Source organism: Protopterus annectens, chromosome 9.part0 (genome assembly GCF_019279795.1).
Source record: "Protopterus annectens isolate FY-2018-M chromosome 9.part0, PAN1.0, whole genome shotgun sequence".
NCBI classification, from domain to species: Eukaryota; Metazoa; Chordata; order Ceratodontiformes; family Protopteridae; genus Protopterus; species Protopterus annectens.
The window spans coordinates 1776251447-1776278258 of record NC_056743.1 but is presented as its reverse complement, the minus strand read 5'-3'; positions in this window follow the sequence as shown (position 1 = coordinate 1776278258).

Below are 26812 nucleotides of genomic sequence, written 5' to 3'. Positions count from 1 at the left end.
GGGGTCAAGATAGGCTGTGTGAACCACCTTACCCTCATCTACGGCTTTGGTGACTGCCTCAAAGAAGTCGATCAGGTTCAGGAGGCATGATCTGCCTATCACAAACCCGAACTGGGTGGGGTCCAGAGTTTGGAGGTTACCAATGTCTTTGTTTATGAGTTCCACGATGATACGTTCCATGGCCTTGCAGACCAGGCTCGTCCAGGCTAATAGGGCGATAGTTCCTGGGATAAGTGGTGGCTCCCCCTTTGTGGAGTGGGATAACTGTGCACCATTCAGTGGGCATAAAGTCTGATGTGAGGCTATGATTGAATATGGTGCTTAGGTGGGGACCCAGTTCGTTCTGAAGTTCGTGTAAAACACAGCCTGGGATGTTGTCCGGTCCCATGGATGCTGTTTTTTTGGCTTTAGGGAGTGCAGCTTTTACTTGTGTAGTTGTGACTACAAGGACTCTGCATTCTTCCTGTATAGATATGGGCCCTTTAGGGGGTGAGAGGGGAGTAAAGTTAGCACTGAACCTGTCTGCCAGGATGTTGGCAATATCAGTTGGTTCTGTAATTTTCATGCTGTTGTGCTGTAACTCAGAGCAGATCTGGGTGTTGCCATTGATATTCTTGACATAGGTATAAAATGCTTTGTGGTTGCCCTTAGAATCAGTGGCGATTTTGGTTTTTTAGCTAGCTTTGGAGGATCTTATAAGGGATCTCAGCTTCTTACTGAGGCTGACCAGGGTGCTCCTCCACTCATGGGATTTTACTCTCTTTTGCAGCAGTTTCTTCCTTCTGTTGTAGAGTTTGTTTATGGCAGGGAACCACCAGATTGGCTTCCTTTTTTTGGAGGATGGTGTCTTGGTTCTGTTTGGGATAGCATGATCCATGCACTCATGTAAGTGCTTATAGAGTGCATTTGTGTAGGATTCAGCAGTCGTAACTGTATTGTCCATCTGCATGGGTGTCATGAAGTTCGCCACTTCTGTCTTAAGAAGCATGAAGTTGGCTTTGGAGAAATTTTTTACTGTGGTTTCCTTAATGGGGGGTGGGATGTGGATATCTAGGGGGCTCTATATTACTTGAACAAAGTTTTCTAACTTTGAATACCATATGGGTGACACCATATGGCCAAAGTTAGAAAACTTCGAATACTGAAAAAAAAGAAAAAGGTCACCTAACATGCTAAAGTCTTCCCTTTACCACATTATAGTGCGGTCTTGGAGTTGTTATATTTAAAGAGCGGGGGTATGGGGGGGGTGCATGGTGGCTTGGCCCCATGCCTACAGCCCTTAGTTTAGGGTTTAGTCTTTTTTTTTCCAGTATTCAAAGTTTTCTAACTTTGACCATATGGTGTCGCCCATATGGTATTCGATCTTAGAAACCTTTGTTCAAATAATATAGACCCTATCTAGGGTGATTAGCTTATGGTCAGATCTAACCAACGAGGAGTTGACTTCAGGTGTAGAACACCAGTCACTCATGTTGGTAATGACTAGGTCTAGGATATTGTTGCCCCTGGTGGGGTGTGGATAAGTTGATCCAGGGCACTGGAATTTATGCCTGTAATAGCTAAAAGAATGGCAAAGGTGTTGCCAAAATTGATAGACATGGATCAATGTGGTGTTGTGGAGGGCAGACAAACATTTGACAATATTAACAAAATAGTCATGATCCGGAGAGAAGCAGAGTGTAAGAAAATACTGCTGTTGTTAGGTGGGTCTTGATGCATAGAAAGCATTTCACAGACTAAGCTGGGATTTTTTGAGTAGAACAATGGAAGCATTTGCATTCCCTGCTACAATAATAAGGTTAATTAGGAGGATATATGAGGGATCAAAGTCAGAAATTAAAGTGGGAGGGTTCCTCTCTGACAAGTTGTGTCTAAACAGAGGAACCAAGCAAAGGTGTCTTCTTTTCCCTCTGTAATTTGTTTTATATTTAGACCCATTGGTAAAGAAAACATTATACATATTGGTGACAGCAACACTTGTGAATGTTTGCACAGCTGTCACTTGATTTATCCATAGTTAAAGCTTCTGTCAGTAATTTGTCTAGAGCAGATATATTGACAGTAGGAGGAGAGGTCTGTCTGTCCTACACTGTACCTTTTTTTCACAGTATCTTCTATTAATGATGTAACAGTGGATGGATTCATTTTCCCTTAGGTAGGAGCTAAATGCACATGAGATGCTCTATATGTGGAATGTCTGAGGGGAGGAGTTTGAGTTTGATGCACATAAGATACTCTATATAAAAATGCCTGAGGGATAGAGCTGGATGTGAATGAGATGATCTACATACAGAATGTCTGAAGGGAGAAGATACCTGCCTTTGAGGTGCTCTCTTTTTCAAATGTCTAAAGGGATTACCTGGTTGCACATGAGATGCCCTACTTGCAGAATGCCTGAGGTGAGGAACTTGATGCACATGAGATGCTCTACATACATAATGCAAGAATAGAGGAGATGCATACACATGAGGTGCTCTACATCCATAATATCTGAGGGGAGGAACTGGATGTGGATGAGATGTTGTATATGCAGAATGCCTGAGGGGAGGAACTGCATGCACAAGATGTGCTCTATAGGCAGAATGGCTAAAGAGAGGAGTTGAATGTGCATGAGATTCTTTACATTCTGAATGCATGATGGGAAGAAATTGATGCACATGAGATACTCTGTATACAGAATTGCTGAGGGGAGGAGCTGGATGTACACAAGAATCTCTATATGTGGAATGCATGATGGGAGGAGCTAGATGCATACGAGATGTTCAATATACAGAATGCCAGAGGGGAGAAGCTGCATGTACATGAGATGCTGTAAATGCAGAATGCCTGAGGGGAGGAGCTGCCTGCACATGTGAGGAATGCCTGAGGGGAGGAGCTGCTTGCTTAGGAGGTATTCTGTATTAATTTATCTAAGTATTATACCTCTCTCATTAAACCATATCTATCTGCAGCATTTTCTATCCTCCTTCCTCAGCTTGATCTTTGGCATAACTTCAAAGTTGCCATTTGTATTACTCACATATATCTACTACTGTATTATAAAGTAACTTAAGTCTATCCTGAGTATGCCAATGTACGTTCATCACAATACTGTGGGATTTGAATTCTTGAAAGTTTTTATTTAATCCTATGTCTCTGTACTGCAGTTGTTATCCTATGAAATTTTTATTCTTTATATTAATGTATGACATTGCATAATTTATTTTTATGTGGAGCTTTTCTCCCAAGGCCACCATAGAAAAGTTTTTTTTTTTTTTTTGCCCAGTTGAACTTTTCCAGTCAACCAATAGAAATCAATAAATGAACAAACAGATAAATAAATAAATACCTAAGGGGAGGAGCTTGGTGCACATGTGCTGCTCTATATGCAGAATACAAGGCTGGCTGGGTGCTGAATGTGTATGAGGTGCCCTATATGCAGAATGTGTAAGGAGAGGCACTCAGCAATGCTTTACAAGTGTTCTCTGCATCCAGAGCCATTCAGTCTTAGATAACCTTATTTTCTTGATTTTTTTTTGCACTTAAACTTGTTGCATTCAGTTATTGCTATTGTTTCACTGTATTTTGAAAGCACGTATTTAATTTTTTGATATAAAAGTTGTCCTTTCCCTGTCTGTTTGGTTTATAGATTCTGTTTGCTAATGAATTGCCTTACAGAATGGCAAACTAGAGAGGGTCTTAGCTGTATGGTGTTGAATTTCCCTTGAGGTTTATCTCTCTTGTGCCATACATTAAGAAGTTCCAGGACCATCCATCTTGTGGCAGAAGGTGTTTGCCTGCTCTCTCCAAGTAGGGGAAGCACTTCAGAGAGCTCAAAGTGTAGTCAATTATTGGTTAGAGGGCACAGGAGTTAGTTTTCAGCTTTTTCTGTCTGCTATAAATTAGGTGCATTTGCTTAGCTCTGTGCTCATTTCCACAGAGCTCAGTAATGCTTTGCATGTGTTTCTACAGCATTTGAAGCCATCCAAGCCAAGATAAGTATATTCTCTTGATTTATTTTGCATTTGCACTTGTTCTATTCAGTGATCAATACTTTTTGATTACATTTTGAAAGCATTTATTCGTTTTCTTATATAAAAATCATCCTTTGTCTGTTTGGTTTCTACATTCAGTTTGTTTTCTAAATCACCTTGCAGAAGGGCAAACTAGCCAGGGACTTAGTTGTTTGGTGGTGAATTGTACTTGAGAGTTACGTTTGCTGTACTTTTATATTAAGAAGCTGCAGCATCATCCATATTGTGGCAGAAGGGGTTTGCCTGGTATCTCTAACTTAGGAAGCACTCCAGGGAGCTCAACGTACAGTCATTTATTGACCAGAGGGAACAGGAACTATCTTTCAGCTTTTTCTGTCTGCTATAAAGCTGCTCACCGTGCAGCAACAGATATCAGCACCCTTTATAGTAGGAAATGCTTAGGCAGTAAAATTTACCTTTAAAGCTACTATTTAGGACTTTTACCTGAAACACAATGAGACACTGCGCATCGAACATTACTGATACCAGATCGTAGCACTATTTAACATCTAGCCTTAACCCTAGACACCATCCAGGAGTCCCATATTAAACCCAGTTCCTAAATCATAATAGCCCACCCTAATACAGGTCCAGACAACATGGATATGCAATTTTCAAATGTCTCTGTGGCTAGCTTGGTAGGTATGGGCATCCTGAGACAATATAGCAATTTTCTCATGAACTCAGACATTCATTTAACCCTTAGAAAAAGTAACACAGTATGCGAGAGATGTACACACACAACTTCCTTGGAGTCAAATGCTTACAAAAAAATTTGTCAAAAATACATAGACACTATATCTTTCACACATACCGCTTGCCACATACATAAATTATCTTATGCTGAAGCATTTGAAAGAAACCTTCCTAAACTTCAAATACTTCCTTAGCTGTCAAACAGCAACACTCATCTCCATCAAATACTAAAGTTCACACCAAAAGCAACACCAAGCACACACATAAGTTTACACTCAATGGCCCTGCAAGAGCAAAGCCCTTAAGGCAAGCAAACAGTTTACCAAAAACTCTTTTCATATGGGATTCCACTGTACAACACACAGGTGCCCCTTCCACCAGGCTGGACAAGAGAGGATAGTAGTTAATTGCCTATCTGGAACCAGGATCCACAATGTCACACAGGCACTCAGGTCACAGAACCACAGCTACCAATATGTTTCTATCATAGTCTGTATGGATGTAAATGACCTGAGACATACCTCACTGGACCATAAAAGAAAAAAGACATGGATCTCTCTGAATATGTATCACATACAGGTATGCACCTTGCATTGAGCAGCATTCTACCTTTACTAAGGATGATGCCATGGTATGAACAAAAAAAATGACTGATTTTAATAATTGACTTAGTTTCTGGTGTTATTCCAGGGGGATCCAATATCTGTCATCATGGGAGGACATGGTTAACAGACCACGTTGTCTGCCAAGGATGGGATGCCCCTGCCCCTCCACCGAGCTATTGGATATTAGCTAAAACTTCATCCACCCCCTTAGAACCTTTTTTAGACAATGCCTACTTCCATAGCATAAAAAAAAACTTAAAACAACCTTAAGGTGTTACTGCTCAATGCTAGGAGCCTAAACGAGAAAATCCACACCCTATAAGCTCTCCTCACTCTGGAGAATGTAGACATCTGTGCCGTTACTAAGATTTGAGTAAAAACTGCAGAAAGTCCTCTTACAGTGCAAGCCTATAGCACTTTCCACACATTTAGACCAACAGAAGCACAGACATGGACTAAAGGTGAAGGCGTCTCGATCAACGTTAGCAACAAATACATCTTCAGGTTGGTTAAACAGGATGATGCCCTGGAGTTCATCCACATGCAAGTCACCATAAACAAGATCCTTTACCATATCCTAGCTAACTATAGGTCATCATCTATGCCCCAGGAATAACACAACTCATAACTATACCAAACAGAGGCTATAGGTGCTCAGTCTCCTATAGGTTACTGAGAGGCAATCGATGCCTAGCGTATAAGGCATCCTCAGATCCAGCTCTGATGGAGCTTTTGCACATCTGCAAAATAAACACCACCAGAAACACTAAATCCAAGGATTTGAACTTTGCTTGCATCATAAAAAGAACATGCTAGAGACACCAATATATTTGTCTCAAAAGATCACCATGGTATGGATTAGGCTCCTTGTCCATGTGAAACAGAGATCATACCTGGCCCTATTCAAATGAAACCTTGGCCATTGCATGGAAAATCGCAAATTCACACTTGGTCTGGCCTCCAAGTTTCAAATGGACAGAGGTTGACAGTTAGTAAAATAATCTCCAGCTAATGTACTCCCAACATAACCTTTAGCTACTTCCTTAGTAACATACTCCTATGAATAGATGCCCAAGGTACTCAGGGACAAAACTGGGTTGTGTTGCTTATTTAGGCTTATAAAGGCCCTGGTGATTGTAACCCAGTAATAACCTATGGACCTATGAACCTATGTGCATGAGATGTTCTATATGCAGAATGCCTGAAGGGAGGACCTGCAGCCAGATGAGGTGTTTTATATGTGGAATGCCTGAGAGGAGGGGCTACATGCACATTAGGTTCTCTATATACAGAATGTCTGAGGGGAGCAGCTGCATGCACATGAGATGGTCTATATTCAGAATGTCTAAGGAGAGGAGCTACATGCATATGAGGTGCTCTATATGTTTCATCTACTTTCTGCAGCCTACAAATGCCCACCAATCAAGACTAGCTCTTATTCTGAGGTGTCAGAACTTTAAGATATTATGTAGTATGTGGTGGAGGTGAAGAAATTCTCAGACTGAATGTGACAGCCAGTGTGTACTGCCTGCTTATATGATTTCTAATACATAAATAACCTCCTAACCCCATTCAATCTGCTTTTGTTAATAGTCTTTGGAATGGAGCAGTCATCATGCAATAATCTCCAAACAAATAGCCTTAGTCATTAACCCAAGTTACCAGCCACTATTTATTCATATTATGCTAGCTCACCCCTTACTTAATATTGAGAGTTTCTGTATTTTATGTAAATGCGTCGCATCAGATGGTATCTACCCCAGGCAGCCATTACTATTCTAGGACAGAGTTTTCAAGAATGAGTCAAAAAAGTGAAAAATAAAAACAGATATATGGAGTCACTGTTTAACTCTGTTATAGGTGTATTTGTATTAGATACCATTACATAAATTACATTTTCTGGATTTCTGATATTTGCTCTGTAGCCATGTCCATTTTAGCAGCTGTGATGAGGTCAGTACTATTTGGCCATAAATTCATTTGTATTTGTTGTGAGGGTTACACATCCTGAAGGCCTCAGTCTTGTCACTAAGATTACAATATCTTTCTTGAGTATTTCTTAATACCCATTTTATATGACTGCGAGAGTACAGTTTTTGGCAAAATAATGTTTGTTTTCTTGGGAGATGAACACAAAGAGAAAAATAATGAAATTAGTCAACCATATTTATATTATCTATATTTATCATGAAATCAGACTAGTCACAATGAAATTTTAAACAATGAGATTTTGTCTTTAAAAATATCTGATGACATCAGTGTGGAATATTCTACTGTTAAGCCAGAAACAATGTATAAACACATAAAAAGAATGAACTCATCCTGGAACACCTGTCACAGGCATGCAAATTTGTTAAACATTGCTCACTTACTGAGAAATCTTTTAAATGTAAATGATGACTATTTACTTTTAGAAGCAATTTTTGCATAATATTTAAAAAGCCATACCAAGATATATTCACAGTCACAACTCAAATTATAGTATTATGTTATATATTGTAATATTCATTGTATGAATAACCTGGCATTCCAGTGGCAGATCATACCATAGAGACAGACTACATGTATGACAGTTAGTAAAGAGGATTAAGCTATGAGCTGTTAACACACGGCTTTTGTAGTATACGGTTTGATTCCCTCAGCTTCCTTTTTCTGATACTTGAATATGAACAAGTCACTTAACCAGACAGTGCTGCCAAGATGAGTCTGAAAAATGTCTTTGTGGATCAGTGTTCTACCCCAGTTACAAAGTACAAATAAAATAAAAGTATAGCTTTAATAAGCCATGAATGTTTGAAGGTACTCAGACATTTGTCAGTTACTTTACAAGGCCAAAGACAGAGTGTCTACCAGCTACTGAGGAGCACTCATGAAGACATTTATTAATGCCTTGAATATATATGGCCTGTAATGGTAACAATCATATAATGTAGCTGTATTTCAGAGTATAACTTAACATGATTTATTATACATTATATAGTGATGAATAATTTATATGGCAGCCATGGTGGTGCAGTGGTTAGCATTGCCACCTCACAGCAAGAAGTTCTCCAGTTCGATTCTCAGCTAGGGTGCCTTCTGTGCAGAGTCTTCATGTCCTCCCTGTGGTCATGTGAGTTTCCTCCGGGTGCTCTGGTTTCCTCCCACATCCCAAAGACATGCAGTAGGTGGACTGGACACTCTAAATTGGTCCTAGGTGTGAGTGTGTGCATGTGTGTGCCTTCTGTGGAAGGTTGGGCGCTGGGCTGGCAACTCAACACTGTAAAACTCCACTGCCAATCATGAGCAGACAGATGATCTGCTGTGGCGACCCCTAAACTAGATAAGCTGAAAGAAGAAGAAGTGATGAATAATTTATATTTAGAAATGTAAATATGAATTGGATAGAGCAGTAAGTGTAGTCATGGTAATTTGACAGTTACCCATAAGAGGGAGTTTGGTGGGCATACTGAAGCACAGATCATTGTAGCAGTACAGTGGCATAGTGGGATAAAGGCCTGACTATAGCCCTGATGACCCAGGTTTGGTTAGCGACTCAGGTATCTGAACTGCTGGCTAGTGCGGGGGTGCTGGCAAAGGCCACAGAAAGTGGTTACATTTCCCTGGCCAAGGCGGGGCAAACAGCCACATAGTACTTACTCTGGGTGAATCGCTGATATCAACATGAGGTGTGGTTTGGCATGGTCTGCCCATTATGCATCCAACCCACAGGGTGTAGTTGTGCACTTGTGTGAGGAGGGAAAGCAGTGGGGTAAGCCGCTATCATGGCAGCTGTATGATATGGATGCAGGATGCCTTCATCCTCTCACTAGTCCCAACCTTTAATCAGATTTAGTCTGACTGTGGCCTGGAGGGGTAGAGAGACATGGATTTCAGGAGAAGCACTAGGGTCTGCTGATGGTCAGCAGTGTTGGGGGGGCAAAAATAAAATACACCTGGGGGATTCAGTAAAGTCTATGTAGGCTTTGAACAAAGCCTGCACAAAGTTTACATGCTTGGGCAGTGAGCAGCAGCACTATTTACATATTCATACTGTGCACCACATTTAAACGTAAACAGTGCTGCCAGTCAGAAAACCATGTAAAGTAACACAGATAGCAGCAGACATGTAGACCTGTTTGCCTACAAGTCAGCTAGTTCTGCAGGATTGTGCGGAATGCCACAAACATTGCCAAGGTTAATAATATAGCAGTGTATGTGGTCCAAACAAATTACAGGATATTATACACAGTGCAGAGTATTGTGGAGTCCCATTTCAGGCATTCTGTACAAAAGTTGTATAAATGATCCATAACAGTACATAGACTGCCATTTAAAATATGCAGTCAGGGGAAGTGTTTGTATTGAATGGGGACACAGATGAATTGTAGGAATGACCACAGTGAAAGAGGCTAAGTGAAACATCTTAATGAACAGCAGATGAGGACATGTAAATTAAGACATTTGTAGGAGAATCACTAATCCCATATTGACATGCTACAGTATGGATTGCACAGTGGCAATGTATATTATGTGACTGTCACACAAGGTGACATAACAATGGAGAAGGATGTTTTTTGTGACATAAACATCCTGACATGAACAATGGAGAGCACATCTGTCAGTGAAGTTATATACAACAGGAGTTAGATGCATATTGTGAAGCTATGCAAAATGAGTTGTCATTCTATGACTGTGATGTCAGCATAGGTCCCACCAAGCAGGACACATAGTTACAGGCTCATGGACAACATTAAATAGAAGCAGACACATACATGGAGACTATCAGGAATAATACCACCAGTAATCCCATGTTTATGGCATAACATATGTGATTGTAAATGATCATAGATGGTTCTGCATGAACACGCTTGTACAACTATTATGAGATGTCAGCAGTCTATGAGGGTAATCAAGCACACTATCCTGACACTGTAATACCTACTGGAGATGTTAAGAGGGACACTGATATATCTGTATGTGACATAATCAGTCCAGGCTAGTTGACAGTTATGCATGGCATATATATGGCACAAGCCACACTGTCACAAATGTAACCCATGCCATCAGTGTTGTCAAACAGCTATGTATGTACTGTGTGCATCACAGGAACAGGAATTGTACATGAATATGTTATATCACCTTGATGGGACAGTAATGTTTATGCAACAAAAATAATACCTAGGTATGGCCAGTAAGATGTGTGGGAGCTCACTGTGGCAAAGGTGGTATACTTGAGTTATGCATCCCTGGAAGATATGTAAGGAAGTACATGAAGAAGGGTGCATTGTACTCAGTTACTGGTGTGCTGAAGGCTGTGAACTATGGAAGAATTATTGATTTTGATTTGGATGTCCTGCACATTCTCAGGAGTTGTGTTACATACAAGGGAACAGTCACCACTGTGAGAACATGCTGGTGGATGTTCCACATACCATCTACCTCAGTACACAGGTCACATACCACTTGTTCTACTCATGGGGTGTGATGTCTACATTATCATTGAATTGTACATTTATTTTCATAAAATAATAAATCTCTCCAATTTTTGTTTCATCTCATGTGTCTTCCTAGCTGTGGCAGCAATTTTTGGTATGTGCTAATATTGTCTGTATTATTCTAATATCACAGCAGAGTATCAGACAACAGTTTATAGGTCATGACATCAGCAGTGCCTGGTGAAGAGAAGATAGTAATAGCAGTGTCCCACGTGCTAGTGTCAAATGCTCTCCCTAATGTCAAGCAAGTGCACACACACACACACACACACACACACACACACACACACACACACACACACACACACACACACACACACACACACACACACCAGTTGACTGCTGTGAGATCAGAACTCCTACGTATCTAGGTACACCGACTAGAGACCTCTATATTTAATGCAAGTGCCACAGCACAAGTCTGATTTGGAGAGTATTGGACAGCAGATTATAGGTGTTGACATCAGCATTGTCTGGTGAGGAGAAGGTGGTAATAGCAGTGCCCCACATGCTGGTGTAAAATGCTCTCTCTAATGTCAAGCAAGTGTACAAACATGCAAAGACATGCACCCCAGTTGACTGCTGTAAGAACATAACCCCTACCTAGCTAAGTACACAGAATACAGTAGTCACTACTTTACGCAAGCACCAAGGCAAAAGTCTGACTTTTACAAGGGTGCAGGACAATTTATAGTGGATGACATGATCATTGCATGTTTGAGAAAGGATGTTGGGAGGCCTGCATGAAATAGATGTGTAGGCATGTCCACCTGTGAAATATTAGTAGTCCATAGGATTGTAGTGGTGACTGCAAGAGACACAGTTATGCTCTTCTGACTAGACAGACACTCATACACACACCCCCAGTTGACTGCTGTGAGAACAGAACCCCTACCTAAGTACACAGATTACAGAACTCAGTACTTCACGCAATTGCCACTGCACAAGTCTGACTTTTACAAGGCTGTAGGACAATTTCTAGTGGATGACATCATCATTGGATATTTGAGAGTAGATGTCGGGAGCATTGTCTGAAATGGATAGCTAACCATGTACAAATGTCAAGATCTTAAAATTCTGCATGTTACCAGATTGATAAGTGTGCAATGTGTATCATTTGCGGTTGTGTTTCCAATGTGCAGGTATACTTTAAGAGACAGCTTTACAAACTGTATGCAAACAGCTGTCCAAATTGCTACAACTATTGGAAAATCTAATGTGCATGGTATATAAGAAAGCATTTGTTATTTAGTTATGAAGTGTAGTTGATATATTTGTGAAGAAGTAATGAGAGACCAAGTTTGCAGTGCATGAGGGGAGGTAACAGATGTCTGCAGTGTAAATATGTGTTGGTTTCTTAAAAAGTGCCTTTCCTTTGTGTTTTTACATGTAGTTTCATGGGATGAAGACTACATGTACAGTAAACATAAGTAATACATGCTATTGTGCACTTTCCATAGTGCACCACCGAGCAGCCGAGTTTCAAAATTGATGGCAAAGTGCTTGTGCATTTGAGATGCACATTTATGCTGCTTTCCTTGTTTGCACATACTTAAGCATCAAGCAAATGTGAGCCTAATTGATAAGACTCTGAGAGATTTGAGTACTGAGTGAATGAAACACACCTGGTACTTAGCTGACTCTGTGGCAGCAGGTGTAAATGCACTGACAGATTTCTTTTGGAGCCCAAATGATATAGTGCTCGAATCCAGATGTTTCCAAAAGTTTTAAATATGCATTTATAATGCAATTAAATAATTCTTCATTCTACATTCACTGTGTGTTACCTCTGTCAGCATGTTTAAGCAGCATTGTCTGGACGTAACTGCACCAAAGAAGAGCTGTTCACCATTGCTTGGTGCATGACGTTAAACTCCACACAAACACAGAGGCCAAAAGGTGTAGGGCTCCATTATGTGTGTTTTTCTTTTACTTATCTGTATTTTTTGACCAGATTAAAGGTGTTAAAATTGGGTAGATAGGAAGGTCGTAAGATGGGGCAAGCAGGATGAAGAACAAAGAGAAAACAATATAGGAATGTGCAGGAGGGAGGGAGGGAAGAACCAATGCTATCCACTTCTTCAACAGTGTAAAATGAAAATATATACAGAATAGTAGCTGAATTTGGACTGTCACCTCAACAAAGAAGGGTGACAACAATGCAATCATGTTGTATAGCCAACTGGATCAAATCAAGCGTGCCAAGAAGACATGTGTGCAAAGTGGAGAGCTATGTATGGGGCAATATTTTTTGTGGGACAGGAGCCCCTTTTTCTTTTTTTAACTTCAGTAAGAGAGGACTGTTGGGTAAGGGGCATAGGTATTTCTGGGTCAGGTAAGTAAGGTAGGTGAGGAAGCAGATGCAAACAAACAGGACAAACAAGACAAGACACAGGATCAGAGAGGGATATAAAAGCTTGGGGGACACCATGATTGGGGTTAGGGAGGGGACAACAGAGGCCCATACCTGTCAAACATGGGGGAGTGAGAATCTAGTCTTCACCAGCATGACTGTCATCACTGTCCCCTTACTCCACTGGCTGTTGGAGTGCTTGACATCTCCTCCTATGGACCATACAGCAGACCAGCCTCTCCATCTAGCATGGGAGAGCAGCCTCTCCATCTAGCATAGGCATGCACCAATGGTGGTGTGCATGACACTATGCTCCAACCCTGGCATCTCCTGGTGGGTAATAAAATCCACACCTACACCTGTACTCTCAGAGGGTACTATGGCACCAGTTGCCAGGGTAGTGCTAACTGAGGGAGCAGCTAGTGCAGGAGCATCAGAGGCAGTACTGCCAGATTGGATCCCAGATGTGCTGGTTGGCAGTGCCATAGCCGGTGAACAGGTGCAGGCTGAGCCACTGTGGTTGGCTTTCCTTCTGTACTGTAAAGTATTTTGTGTTTTGTCAGAGGTGGATAAAATGGAAACATTTTGATGACATAGAGAAAAAAAGAGATAAGGGCTGGGGTGAGAAAAAAAAAGAGATAAATTTAGTACCATCAGATGTGACATACAATGCATTATCACAATAATAACAGTATTTTATCTGAACTTTTACATTTAAGTATACCTCTTAACAACTACAAACTGTAATGAAGGATTTCTCAAAGTAATCCTTGTAATGTGCAAATAGTGCATATATGCTTGGTCCAATTATACAGATTAAGTTAATAGCAGGGCATCTATGTCACTTGTGTACAAATTAATTTATGTAATATTTTAAAGGATTGTACTGTTTTATACTTATTACTTGTGGCATTTGAACCCACAACATCTGACTACAGTCTTACACTTGAGTCTTATAGTTGGTTTGAGCAACAGAATGAAGCATGCATATTTGCTTTTACGGTTAGGATATGTATACTTACTTTGCTACAACTGTATAGAAAAGACATTTTTAATGTAAAAGCTACCAATAATACTTCTCTTCTGCTGCATACATACCCCTTGCTTCCCTCAGTCTCTCTGGTCACTCAACATGGGATTCTCTAGTCACAGTTATCTCTGCATTGGCTATGGAATAAACAGAAGAGAACAAGAGAAGAGCATTATGCATAACAGTCTTGCCTATATGTATCTTTCTATCTACTACAACTTTTTTCTTTATTAGTATAAACTGGAAAATAGAGCACAGGAACAGCAAGCAGAAAAAAGTCTAAATTCTGTTTTAATGAATGGTGTACAATGAAGCGCTTTTCGTTTGCTTCCAAAGCAAACTTCTTCAGATTACAAATACACCTTACAAAATGCATTTAAAAAAGGACAGGTGATATTTTACCTATCACAATGAACCTTTGCAACATATGTTCCTTAAAGAAACACTGTCCCATTAAAAACTACTGCTGATTACTCCAAAATCAACGGGAAGCAGTAGTAGACAAATGGACAATGTTAACTCACATAAATTCTAAAAATTATTCTACTATAACCTGTTTAACTAACAATCTTGACATTTTAAATACCACATGAATATATACCAAGTTATAAAGTTACATTCTGCAACTGGAAATAAAAAGTGCTCATTACTGGGAAACTATAGCACTCTTAAACTAAACACTCCAAATTGCATATATATAATAAAATACATTTTCATCTTTGTAAGCTTTTCAATTTCAAAATAGAGCTGATAGAACAAGCTTCATTTATACCAGGAACGTTATAAGCATTCAATTTAATTTGCCACAACAATTCTAATTCCTCTAAACGTAGGGGTAAAGGTCCTCCTCTAATATCTAAAGCTACCTGGTTTATAGCCATAAATTTAAATTTATGGTCTTCATAAAACTGTATATGTTTTGCTAGTGCATTGTCAGTTTTTCCTTTAGATATTGCATACTGATGTTCGTAGACTCTGTCTCTGAGTCTACATTCTGTTTTACCAATACAGAATACGGAACAGCATTGGCAACTAGCTAAATACAACACATTTCTGGCATTACAGTTAAACCTCTGTTTTAATTTGAATTGTATGTAGTTAATACTAAAATTATTAGTAACATCAATAAATTTACAAAATTACAGGATTCACATTTGCCCATACCTGTTATTTTAGGAATAATTCTATGTTGTTGTTCCAACAAGTTATTCAAATTTTTGCCCCTTCTAAATACCACTTTGGGACAATCTCCTAACTTTCTAAATAATAATGGGTTCATTCTAAAAAGTTCCCAGTTCTTCTGAATAATTCTCAAAATAACTTGGCTATCCACTGTAAACATAGTGGTAAAACTTAGATGGAAATTTATAATAAAACAAAAAATAATAACTGGCAGTCCTTGGGGTAAAAGCTCCGTATTGCAAGTCCAAAAAATTCAATAAATAAAATCAATTAACTCACTATGGAGCTACCACGGCACATAGATCTTTGAACACAAAGTCAACAACGTATCATAGTCCTCAAACACAAACTGAATCTTCTGCATAAAAACACAGGTTTATTAATTGAAGGTAAGCGCTTTCACTTAGGAGCTTCTTCCGACCTAGCAATACACTGAAACTAAAGCAGATATATATACAGGGCAGAACAATCAATGCCAATCATCCAATCAGCTAATATTAAAGTTATAGACCCAAAATGCACCTATAACTCATAAATCTATATACAATCTAATACATAATACTACAAAGGCAGGCATAAATTAAAACCATACAGAAATCCATTTCAGTGTATATTTTACACATAAACTTACATAAAATCACATAAACTTTCTAAAAACATAATAAAACAACCGATGAATAACTAATTCATTTATTTATTTGTGCAGCCCCCTCCTTTTTAAAATGGGCTTGATGGATGCCCTCTCATTTAAACCCTTTCCTCTGTCAGCTTTTAAGATGATCCAACAAGTTTCCCTATATTCAATGTATGTTCTCACATCACCCTCCCTTATACTCAATCCTATTGCCTCAATAACCCTAAAACTAAAAGTATGATGTACCCCTTGTTCTGTGACATGTTTGGAAAGTGCATTATTGGGGAGCTTCTTCTTAATATTGTACAGATGTTCTCTCATTCTGTCACATAGTACTCTATTAGTTTTCCCTACATAAAACGCCCCATCGAACCCACATTCCGCTAGATACACCACATGGGGGGTCATACAATTATGGAAACCTCTGAACCAAAAGTTTTTATCTAAATCTGGATGATAGAACTTCTCTGTAGTGTTTATATAACAGCAGAAGTTACATGAGCCACATGGTTCAGTATGACCAAAATCCATGTTCTCCATACCCTTTCGACTAGTGCATAGAAGTCTCTTCAAATTTTTATGATTTCTAAACCTAAACCTGGGAACGTTCCCTACTATATTCCCAATGTTGTCATTAACTAATAAGATAGGCCAATATTGTTGAAATAATTTGGTGACATACCCAGTATCATTGGAATAGTGCAAAGGGATTTTGGTAACATTACCTCTACCATCATTCCTTATATGGACAGGGGGGGGGGATGAGGAAGGAACAGGTACAAAAGGAAATTATCAGGGGAAGTACAGCCGAACCAAACTTTAAAGAAAATGTGGGGCAAGACCAAACCTCATTAATTCATAATATTTCTGATTATTCTTTGACTCTAGATGAACACAATGTGTTACATAAAGGTTTAAATTTTATACCTACTCGTCCGAGTAGAGTGGAGGATACTGTTTGGATTTGAAGATGTTCTGCAGAGACATAATGTTACATCTTATGTTTGATGACCATGTTTGTAATGTAGAAAGGGATGTTAGACAGGAAATATACTTGAGGAAACCCAGCAGTTTTGTACTTTTGCATCATCCTTTAGTTGAAGCTTATTGTAAGTTGACAGAAGATGAGATCTTTCATTTCTATGAGAATAGGACACCTACTATGCATAAAGGTCTGAGACAAAATTTGACTTTTAAGGAAAGGAAAACTTTACAAGCCCTGCAGAACAATTAAACTTTAGTTATACGTCCTGCAGACAAAGGAGGTCTAGTTGTAGTTATGGATAGGACATTCTATGAACAATCCATGCACAACATGTTGAAAGATACAGTTTTTTGTAATAAGATCTCGATAAATGATGTACATAGGATTATTTATACTGTGAGGAACGATGTTGTAGATATCAAGAGAGTGTCCCTTATTTCTGATGAAATGTTTAGTTTCTTGAATGTTGATATTCCATTGGTCCCTGTTATTCAGGGGCTCCCCAAAATACACAAACATCCTACAAACCCTCCAATGGGGCCTATTGTTGCAGGAGCAGGTTGGGTCACTGAACCCCTTTCATTATACATAGAGAAGCATTTACGTCCTGTGATTAATTTAAATTCAACTGTCCTGAGAGATTCCAAACAATTTTTGGTGGACCTCTATGAGCGCCTGAAGGATGTAGGGGATGCTCATAATGTAGCTTTTGTTACATTGGATATACAATCCTTGTTTACTATGATACCCAGTGACTTGGGTATAGAGTTTGTGAAGAAATACTTAAGTTTACATGGTGAATATTCACCCCTACAGGTTGATTTAATTTGTTTCTTTTTGGAAACAGTGCTCAACAACAATGTTTTTATATTTGGAGATGATGTTTATTTGCAGAAACATGGCGTAGCTATGGGCACTTCATGTGCCCATAGCTACGCCAACATGTTTCTGGCTCAGTGGGAGGAAGATCTGCTATTTACCCAAACTGAGTACAAAGAGCACATTTTGTTTTACAGGCGCTTTGTAGATGACCTGTTTATTTTGTGGGAAGGGTCCCACCATGCTTTTTCCAGCTTTTTTAAACTTATTAACAGCTTGACAGAGTGTCTTAAGTTTACATATCAGTTTTCATTTGATTTTATAGAGTATCTAGATGTTTATGTTGAGAAGTTGGATCAAGGAATAATTAATACAGGAGTTTTTCATAAAGCTTGTCACAGGAATGCCTTTCTTTTTAGAATGAGTATGCACCCAGACTATGTTTTCAAAAACCTTGTCAGAGAACAAGGCAGGAGAGCCTCTAGGATGAATTCATCAGAAATTGGCTTTCATTTAGAATTAGTTAACATTGAGAAGAGCTTGCTAGAGAGAGGATACACTCGCGTAGAGTTAGAGAGACAATGGGAGGATCTGGCCCAGTTGAGGGAGACTAAAGTGAAACCATATTATGGTCTGCCTTGTCACCCTGAGAATATAAGGAATGATAGTAGAGGTAGTGTCACCAAAATCCCTTTGCACTATTCCAGTGATACTGGGTATGTCACCAAATTATTTCAACAATATTGGCCTATCTTATTAGTTAATGACGACATTGGGAATATAGTAGGGAACGTTCCCAGGTTTAGGTTTAGAAATCATAAAAATTTGAAGAGACTTCTATGTACTAGTCGAAAGGGTATGGAGAACATGGATTTTGGTCATACTGAACCATGTGGCTCCTGTAACTTCTGCTGTTATATAAACACTACAGAGAAGTTCTATCATCCAGATTTAGATAAAAACTTTTGGTTCAGAGGTTTCCATAATTGTATGACCCCCCCATGTGGTGTATCTAGCGGAATGTGGGTTCTGTGGGGCGTTTTACGTAGGGAAAACTAATAGAGTACTATGTGACAGAATGAGAGAACATCTGTTAAAGAAGCTCCCCAATAATGCACTTTCCAAACATGTCACAGAACAAGGGGTACATCATACTTTTAGTTTTAGGGTTATTGAGGCAATAGGATTGAGTATAAGGGAGGGTGATGTGAGAACATACATTGAATATAGGGAAACTTGTTGGATCATCATCTTAAAAGCTGACAGAGGAAAGGGTTTAAATGAGAGGGCATCCATCAAGCCCGTTTTAAAAAGGAGGAGGCTGCACAAATAAATAAATGAATTAGTTATTCATCGGTTGTTTTATTATGTTTTTAGAAAGTTTATGTGATTTTATGTAAGTTTATGTGTAAAATATACACTGAATTGGATTTCTGTATGGTTTTAATTTATGCCTGCCTTTGTAGTATTATGTATTAGATTGTATACAGATTTATGAGTTATAGGTGCATTTTGGGTCTATAACTTTAATATCAGCTGATTGGATGATTGGCATTGATTGTTCTGCCCTGTATATATATGTGCTTTAGTTTCAGTGTATTGCTAGGTCTGAAGAAGCTCCTAATTGAAAGCGCTTACCTTCAATTAATAAACCTGTGTTTTTATGCAGAAGATTCAGTTTGTGTTTGAGGACTATGATACGTTGTTGACTTTGTGTTCAAAGATCTATGTGCTGTGGTAGCTCCGTAGTGAGTTAATTGATTTTAGATGGAAATCTGTTTTACTTCTTGTCTCCTCACTATTAATGCTACCTGTATCAACTAAATTACCTGAATTTCCACTAACAGTTTGAATATTAACTGTCTGTTTAACACTAAGTATAGGATTGTATATCTTATTAGCTCTCTTGAATTTTACTTATTCTATTAATGAATCCAGTAATGTTTCAGTGTAGTTGCGCCTCAGAAACATATTTTTCAAAAAGTAGCATTCATCTAGAAATTCATTATCCTGTCTCACTATACGTGCAGTCCTCAGAAGTTCGCCTTTAACCACCGACTGCTTCTGGTGTTGAGGGTGGCAACTTGAGAAATGCAGGAAGGCATTAGAATATGTGCTCTTCCTGTAGATCTTAGCCTCAAAGCTTTTTTGTGCCCTATTCTTTGAGAGCCCAATACCTAGATATGCTATCTCCTCAGTGTTAAACATTGATGTAAATTGTAAAAACTGGGTAGACTTATTGAAATAATCTAATAATTTATTACTAGCTTCAAGATCATCTTTAAATAAAATAAAGATGTCATCCAGGTATTGTGCATAATAAACAATAGAATTGTTTATATTTTCAATCTTAAACACAAATTCTGTCTCCCAGTATACCATAACTAAATTTGCTATGCTGGCTCCACATGGGAAGCCCATAGCTACCCCTACTTTTTGCAAATAGAAGTCATTATCAAACAAGAAGAAATTGTTAGACAGAATAATGTCAAGTAGTTCCATAACCAAAGTTATTACTGCTTCTGATGCTCCATTTTTCTTTAACATAAAACCTATCCACTCGATCCCTATTAAATGTGGGATACAGGTGTACAGGTCTTTTAATCGACTGTAAGGAAATTACAATCCTCATCAAACTGCAGGCTATCAATTTTCCTCAAGAAAGACCAAACGTCTTTACACACTTGGTTTTCAGCTGTTAAATATTCCTTAAGTAAAGAATCAACAGATTTTGCACATGGGTAGGTAGGTGAACTACGTCCGCCCACTAAAGGTCTCATTGGTGGATCCATTGTTGTGGCAAATTAAATTGAATGCTTATAAATTTCCTGGTATAAATGAAGCTTGTTCTATCAGCTGTATTTTGAAATTGAAAAGCTTACAAAGATGAAAATGTATTTTATTATATATATGCAATTTGGAGTGTTTAGTTTAAGAGTGCTATAGTTTTCCAGTAATGAGCACTTTTTATTTCCAGTTGCAGAATGTAACTTTATAACATTTGCACAGTACAAACAAACAAGGGAGGTTAGGAGCTGGTTATGCAGCAGACTGCACTGAACCGGTATAATGAAACACAGACTGAACACAGAACATGATTAGCTTTAGAAGGGTCTCACAGAAACGGATAACTGAAAAATGAGCCATGGCCTAAAGTTAAATACCAAAAAATGCATAGTCATACCTTGGAAAGAAAACAAGGTTACCTAGCTACCAAATGAGCACAACACACCACTGGAAACACAGAAGTTAGACCTGGGGACCAGGTTGATAGTAGTCTGTCAGTGATCCATCATCTACAAGTGTAAATTAAAGTAGGAAGGGATTCTGCATTACATATCATGAAGATCATCATCTATATCTCAAGGTCATAGTCTCCTCATAGTCTCCCTATACTCATCCAATGATTGGTACAATGCCCCATTACAATGCCCCATGCTGGAACGGCCACACAAAGTTCAGCTGGAAAAAAGTAAAAGGGTCTCAAATAAAGGTCCTATGCAATAATCATACTGATGCTACCCAAAGAGAAGTCTAAACATTCAGTTGCTCACCGCTTAACTCAGAGTGACTGGTGACCTAACATACAAGGCCATGTCAACCCAGATTTTGATGATATGCTTTCCTCAAAAATCTAGATCATCAGAGCCACAAAAAGGAGGGGAGACTTAAACCCTATTTATAGGAACGTGGAGGTGCTGGAGGATACAAATTCATCACCCAAAGACTCCCTATGCTGTGGAATAAAATCACGATATATGAGGCAGAGCACCTCGCGCTGGCCTTGTTCAGAGAAATCTTGACCAATGGATGGGGATGTCCAGGGACCCCAGGATTACAGTCAGCTCACTGCAGCAGAGGCACAGCAAAATAATGGGGGTATAGTTCCCCATACTAAAGGGTAACGTAAAAAACTAAAACTATAGGCTAAACTAGCCCCTCCCTCGGGCAGATAGCCTAGTATGAACCTATGAACCTATGAACTTGGTATATATTCGTGTGGTATTTAAAATGTCAAGAGTTTGAGTTAAATAGGTTATAGTAGTTTAATTTTTAAAATGTATGTGAGTTAATATTGTCCATTTGTCTACTACTGCTTCCCGTTGATTGTGGAGTAATCAGCAGAAGTTTTTAATGGGAAAGTGTTTCTTTAAGGAACATATGTTGCAAAGGTTCATTGTGATAGGTAAAAAGTATCACCTGTCCTTATTTAAATGCATTTTGTAAGGTGTATTTGTAATCTGAAGAAGTTTGCTTTGGAAGCAAACGAAAAGCGCTTCATTGTACAGCATTCATTAAAACAGAATTCAGACTTTTTTCTGCTTGCCGTTCCTGTGTTGTATTTTCCAGTTTGTCGTGGGCCAGTGTATTTTGTACAAGCTCTTTATTAGTATATTTATACAACTGTGGGATGTTACTAGTTCTGAAATCATCCATCCACTGGTTGACCATATCCCTCTTGTGCCTTTTTAGGTCATTAAGGTGATGCCTACACTGTTCTCAAGTGCGTGGAATGCCAGTCTCACTGGAGACAGGCTTGGCCAGACTATTCCAAGACTCAGACTTGTACTTGGAGATGATATAGCTCTCCTGCAAAAGCCTTTGGCTGTGGTGCTTTACAAGGAGTCCAGTAAAGATTCTGGACTCCTCAACACCCCACCTCTGTGCCCTAAATTGGGCACCTTCCCTTCTACCAGCAAACATGTCCAAGCAAAAAGAACAGCAATAGCTAATAATGATTTCCGATCAATACCTGTTATCACGTTTACTGGTAGTGAGCAAACCCGAACATTGATGTCAACCACGTTTGCATGGCATTAAGTGGAGAGCAACAGTGTTAAACAGAGAGGAACGTTTTTTTTTAAATGGGAAGGTTAATATGACAGTTGGCAATAGTATGAGGATTATTTGCTGCTGAAACTGTTAGGTGATTTAACTTTGCAGATATGTACTGAGGGCATACATTTCATGACCTGACACATTTTTTGTTTGGCTTTATACAGTGATAAAATTGATTTTTACAATATGGGATTCAAACCTATGCATAATAGGCAAAACATTTTCTTCCACGATGGTGATTTTCCATCTTTGCCACAGAAGTGCTTTTTAGCATAGTCATGAATTATATATAAATAAACATGACAGACTGAGGAATTAGTCATGTATGTGTGTGACCTGACAAGGCCCTGGTTTATACATTCATGTGTGTATGAGTCTTACTAAAGTCTGAAGGTCATCCAAGGCCAGATAGCACAATTATAATTACAAAAAGATAATAGCCTGCATAACCTCAGTCATACATATAATTCATATGAGCTCTGCTGCTATACATATTGTTATTGTTATTTATAATTATATTTAACTTTTTTATGTGACATTTTGTCCAATGTCTTATTGTCAAATATGTGGTAAATTTATGTGTTGTCAGGTATCCTAATTATTACTGTATATGAATCTCTCTTATTGTCCCTCTAACTATATATTATGTTATGTCTTGCAATGGGACCAAGCAATGAAATTTCATTCAGCTGGCACTGCTAGGTACATCTAATAGACAATAAAGTTTACTTTGACTTTGACTTTGATTTAATATAAAGTAAAATGGAACAATAGTAAACATGTTTGGAATGTGTTGTATTTGCACCCAGGATCATCTGTATTACAGCCTTACACTTACATCTGTTGACAAAGGAATAGTTAAAAAACAGTTGGATATTTCCCTATTCATTGTTAACTTCTGTGTGTTAATCACCGTGCAATGCAGCTTAATGTGTTTGCACAGTGACCAACAGAATTGTTAGAATGCATCCAGTTTGCAATTGTCTGTCTGCTTCCTGTTTTCAGGTGTTCTGGACCTGCAGGTGTTGGGAAAGGTAGCTAACTGCTGCGCAATGTGACTAAGTGGTGCTGCACAATGGAAAGCAAAAAATGCAGCAATGTATCCTTTTTGAAATTAAGAATGTCTGCAAGTGTTCTGTCTGCTTCATGTGTGGGCCATTACTCCAAATTTGCTTGATGTTAAGCATCTCACAAACAAGACAAGCAAAGCTAAACTTGTTTTAGCCTTTCCTTGTGAATAGTATTTATTAGGTTTCATCCCTCAAAGACAAAGGTAGGACTTGAACCCTGACCTTAATATAGTATATGCTGTGTGGATCAATGTGTTTAGCAGATGTGCTATACACACAAGTAATTTGCAGGTGTAGTTGATGTATTCATTATCAAGTAAGTAGTTTACATGATATTTATTGTATTTATCAATTTCCCGTGTTTGCAATAAGCCACATACCTCACAAGTATTGGCATTAAAAAAAAAGAAAAGAAATCCATAAAATGAGCAACACTTCAAAGAATATGTTAGTACACATGCAGACGTTTTACACAAGTCTGGATTTGAACTCTTACAACGAGCCTTCAAAACACATTAAGGGTGTGTTATCCCTCTTTGCCACAGAAACAACTCTGCAGCAGACAATGAAAATCGTTGTGCATACAACCAAGTACATCATCCATAGTATTAACAAGATACTCAACACTTGTACATTTCTGAGTTGTTTGTAGCTGTATTAATTTCAGATGTAGTGCAATGAGTGACCACACAGCCATTTATGAATATTGCTTGCAAAAATGAAGCTCTCTCTTATCTCTAAGTTGTTCATTCTTCTCTTATCTGAGCCATAATCATGGATATGCAGTCTGTAAGGCATTTTGTATCAATATCCTTAAAATCTGTGAGAATATTAAATGGCAATAATATACAGTTTTCAACAAATGCAGACAAGGCTGGAAGTTACTGAACAGAAACTGTGAAATGTGTGCTGCTTACTTACATTTAAAACCTTGATAAAAATACTTCTATACATTGTAACTGTAACCTGTCTGACACACCCATTGGAGGCAAGGGAGTCTGAACTGATGTCATGTTTTCCTTCTCCCTACCTGTAATCATTCACAGTTACAATCCATTAGCAAAAAACACTGAGGGAGTGCCTGCACTATGTTTATATCTGTGATACAGAGACAAAAATTTGGGATTCAGCAAATCTTATGAGTTTGCACCTCATTTGCATCTTCATAGTGCTCACAGCCCTGAACTTTCACTATAAAAAGGGGACTGTGTAGCTTTGGAACCTGAAGATAAGGAGACTTGTTTATGTGGATAACAAAGAAAATGACTGATATAACTTTTTTGTATTTATCTGTACAGAAGAATATTGATCCTGATACAGGATTATTGCATTTTTTCAGTTATATACTGGATATGTTCAGATGTCACTTAGAAAAATATTTGTATATATGCAATAGTAAATGCTACTTTTATCTGTATGCATTTCTTAGAATTTACTGATGGCATGGGCAATTTTGTCAGGGCATTTTACTTTGTCATTTGCACAGCCTTATTAATGTTCATCACATGTATTAATATTTCAGCTGTTTCTTTTTACACTTTTCTATTGTTATTTTAGTGAAGTATGAATGTCCTATATTGTCAGTGACATATGGGTGTTAGCCTTCTAGGATGACCCATAAACACATCTAGGGGAGTACTGGCCACAGGTAGATGTGATTGGCAATTGTGTAAAATGAGTGTTCTGTGGTAAATTTGTGCACATGTTTTTGGGAAACTTTCTTTGATAGTACTTATAACAGTTTGCTGACATTTTCTTCCTTTGTTTGTTAGCAAAGGTTTACCATCATTTTATTGAAGTCGATTTGGTCAAATCCACTTTGTACAAACTCTGATACTCAAACAGTGAAAATGTCGAACTCCGATATATCTGAAGTACAAATCTCACACCTATCTCAACCCATGTTAATGCCTGTTCCTAGGACGAATTTGGAATGTATTTTGGCTATATCAGAATTCAGGAATGGGATTTTTCACAGACATGAGCTGCTGATACAATCATTCAACCAAATCCTCTTCAATAAAATGATAGTAAGCCGGTAACAAAATGTCATTTGCTTGTTGTTTTGGGGTGAAGGAGTCAAGTTCCATTTCTGTGTTAGCACAAACAAAATTGTTTGTACAGAGGTTTGCTTTGCTATTTTTACTCCCCTTGTTTTGGATCCATTGTTGCTTTGTGTGTGACTGTGATATGTTACTATCACATAAATCCTTTTTATATTTGAATATCTTAAAAGTTTTTCATTTCTCCAGTGGGTAATATTGAGAAACTACTGGTTATGTGTTATATCTAAGCAGAACTTTTATTTATGTGATATTTATGTGTATTATCCTTATTTTGTGTTTTATATCACCTACGACTGTGGCACCCAGGCATCCCAATCCCCTCTAACCCTGCTTCAGTGACCCTGAGAATGATGTCATTGTCCAAGCATTTAGGAAACATGGTGGATTTCTGCTTGAGAGAGGCCATGGGGACATGTCAGGAAGAATGCAAATTTGGCAGCACATAGTGGACAACATTAATGCTTTTGGGGGGGGGGGTCACAGCAGGACATATGATCAGGTGCATCTTAGGGCCTCTGATGTGATTTCTTTGGCCCGGAGGAGAGCAGCTGCAGTGGCCCGTGAACAGGTGGCTACTGAGGGGGCCTGCTACAGAGCAACACTGACACCAAATGAAGTTCCTGTCCACTGTCAAGGGATCCAGACAGCTCAGTGGAAAGTGCATAGCAGCATGTGATTGATGTTGGTGCTGCTCTTTCAGGGAGGACAAGTATGTCCTAGGAGGAGCTTCCAGCTAGGCTTACCTATGTTAGTATTTCTTGTATAGTAAAATATTAACAGCAATACTTAAGTTTGTTTAACATTTTTTTTGGGGGGACTAGTTATAGATTGATATGGTTAACACCACATTCTGGTTCATTGCACATGGGTTTGGGGGTGGATGTGTCATCCAACTTTCTGTTAAATGTATTGTCAATTGACATATAAAGAGTTAAAAAGTTTTTCACTCCCTGTGTTTCTGTTAATTGTGATGGTGCTGTCCTTGACTCACTTTGCATGTGGACGTATGGCTAAGTGAATGGTTCAATGAATGAGAATTTGAA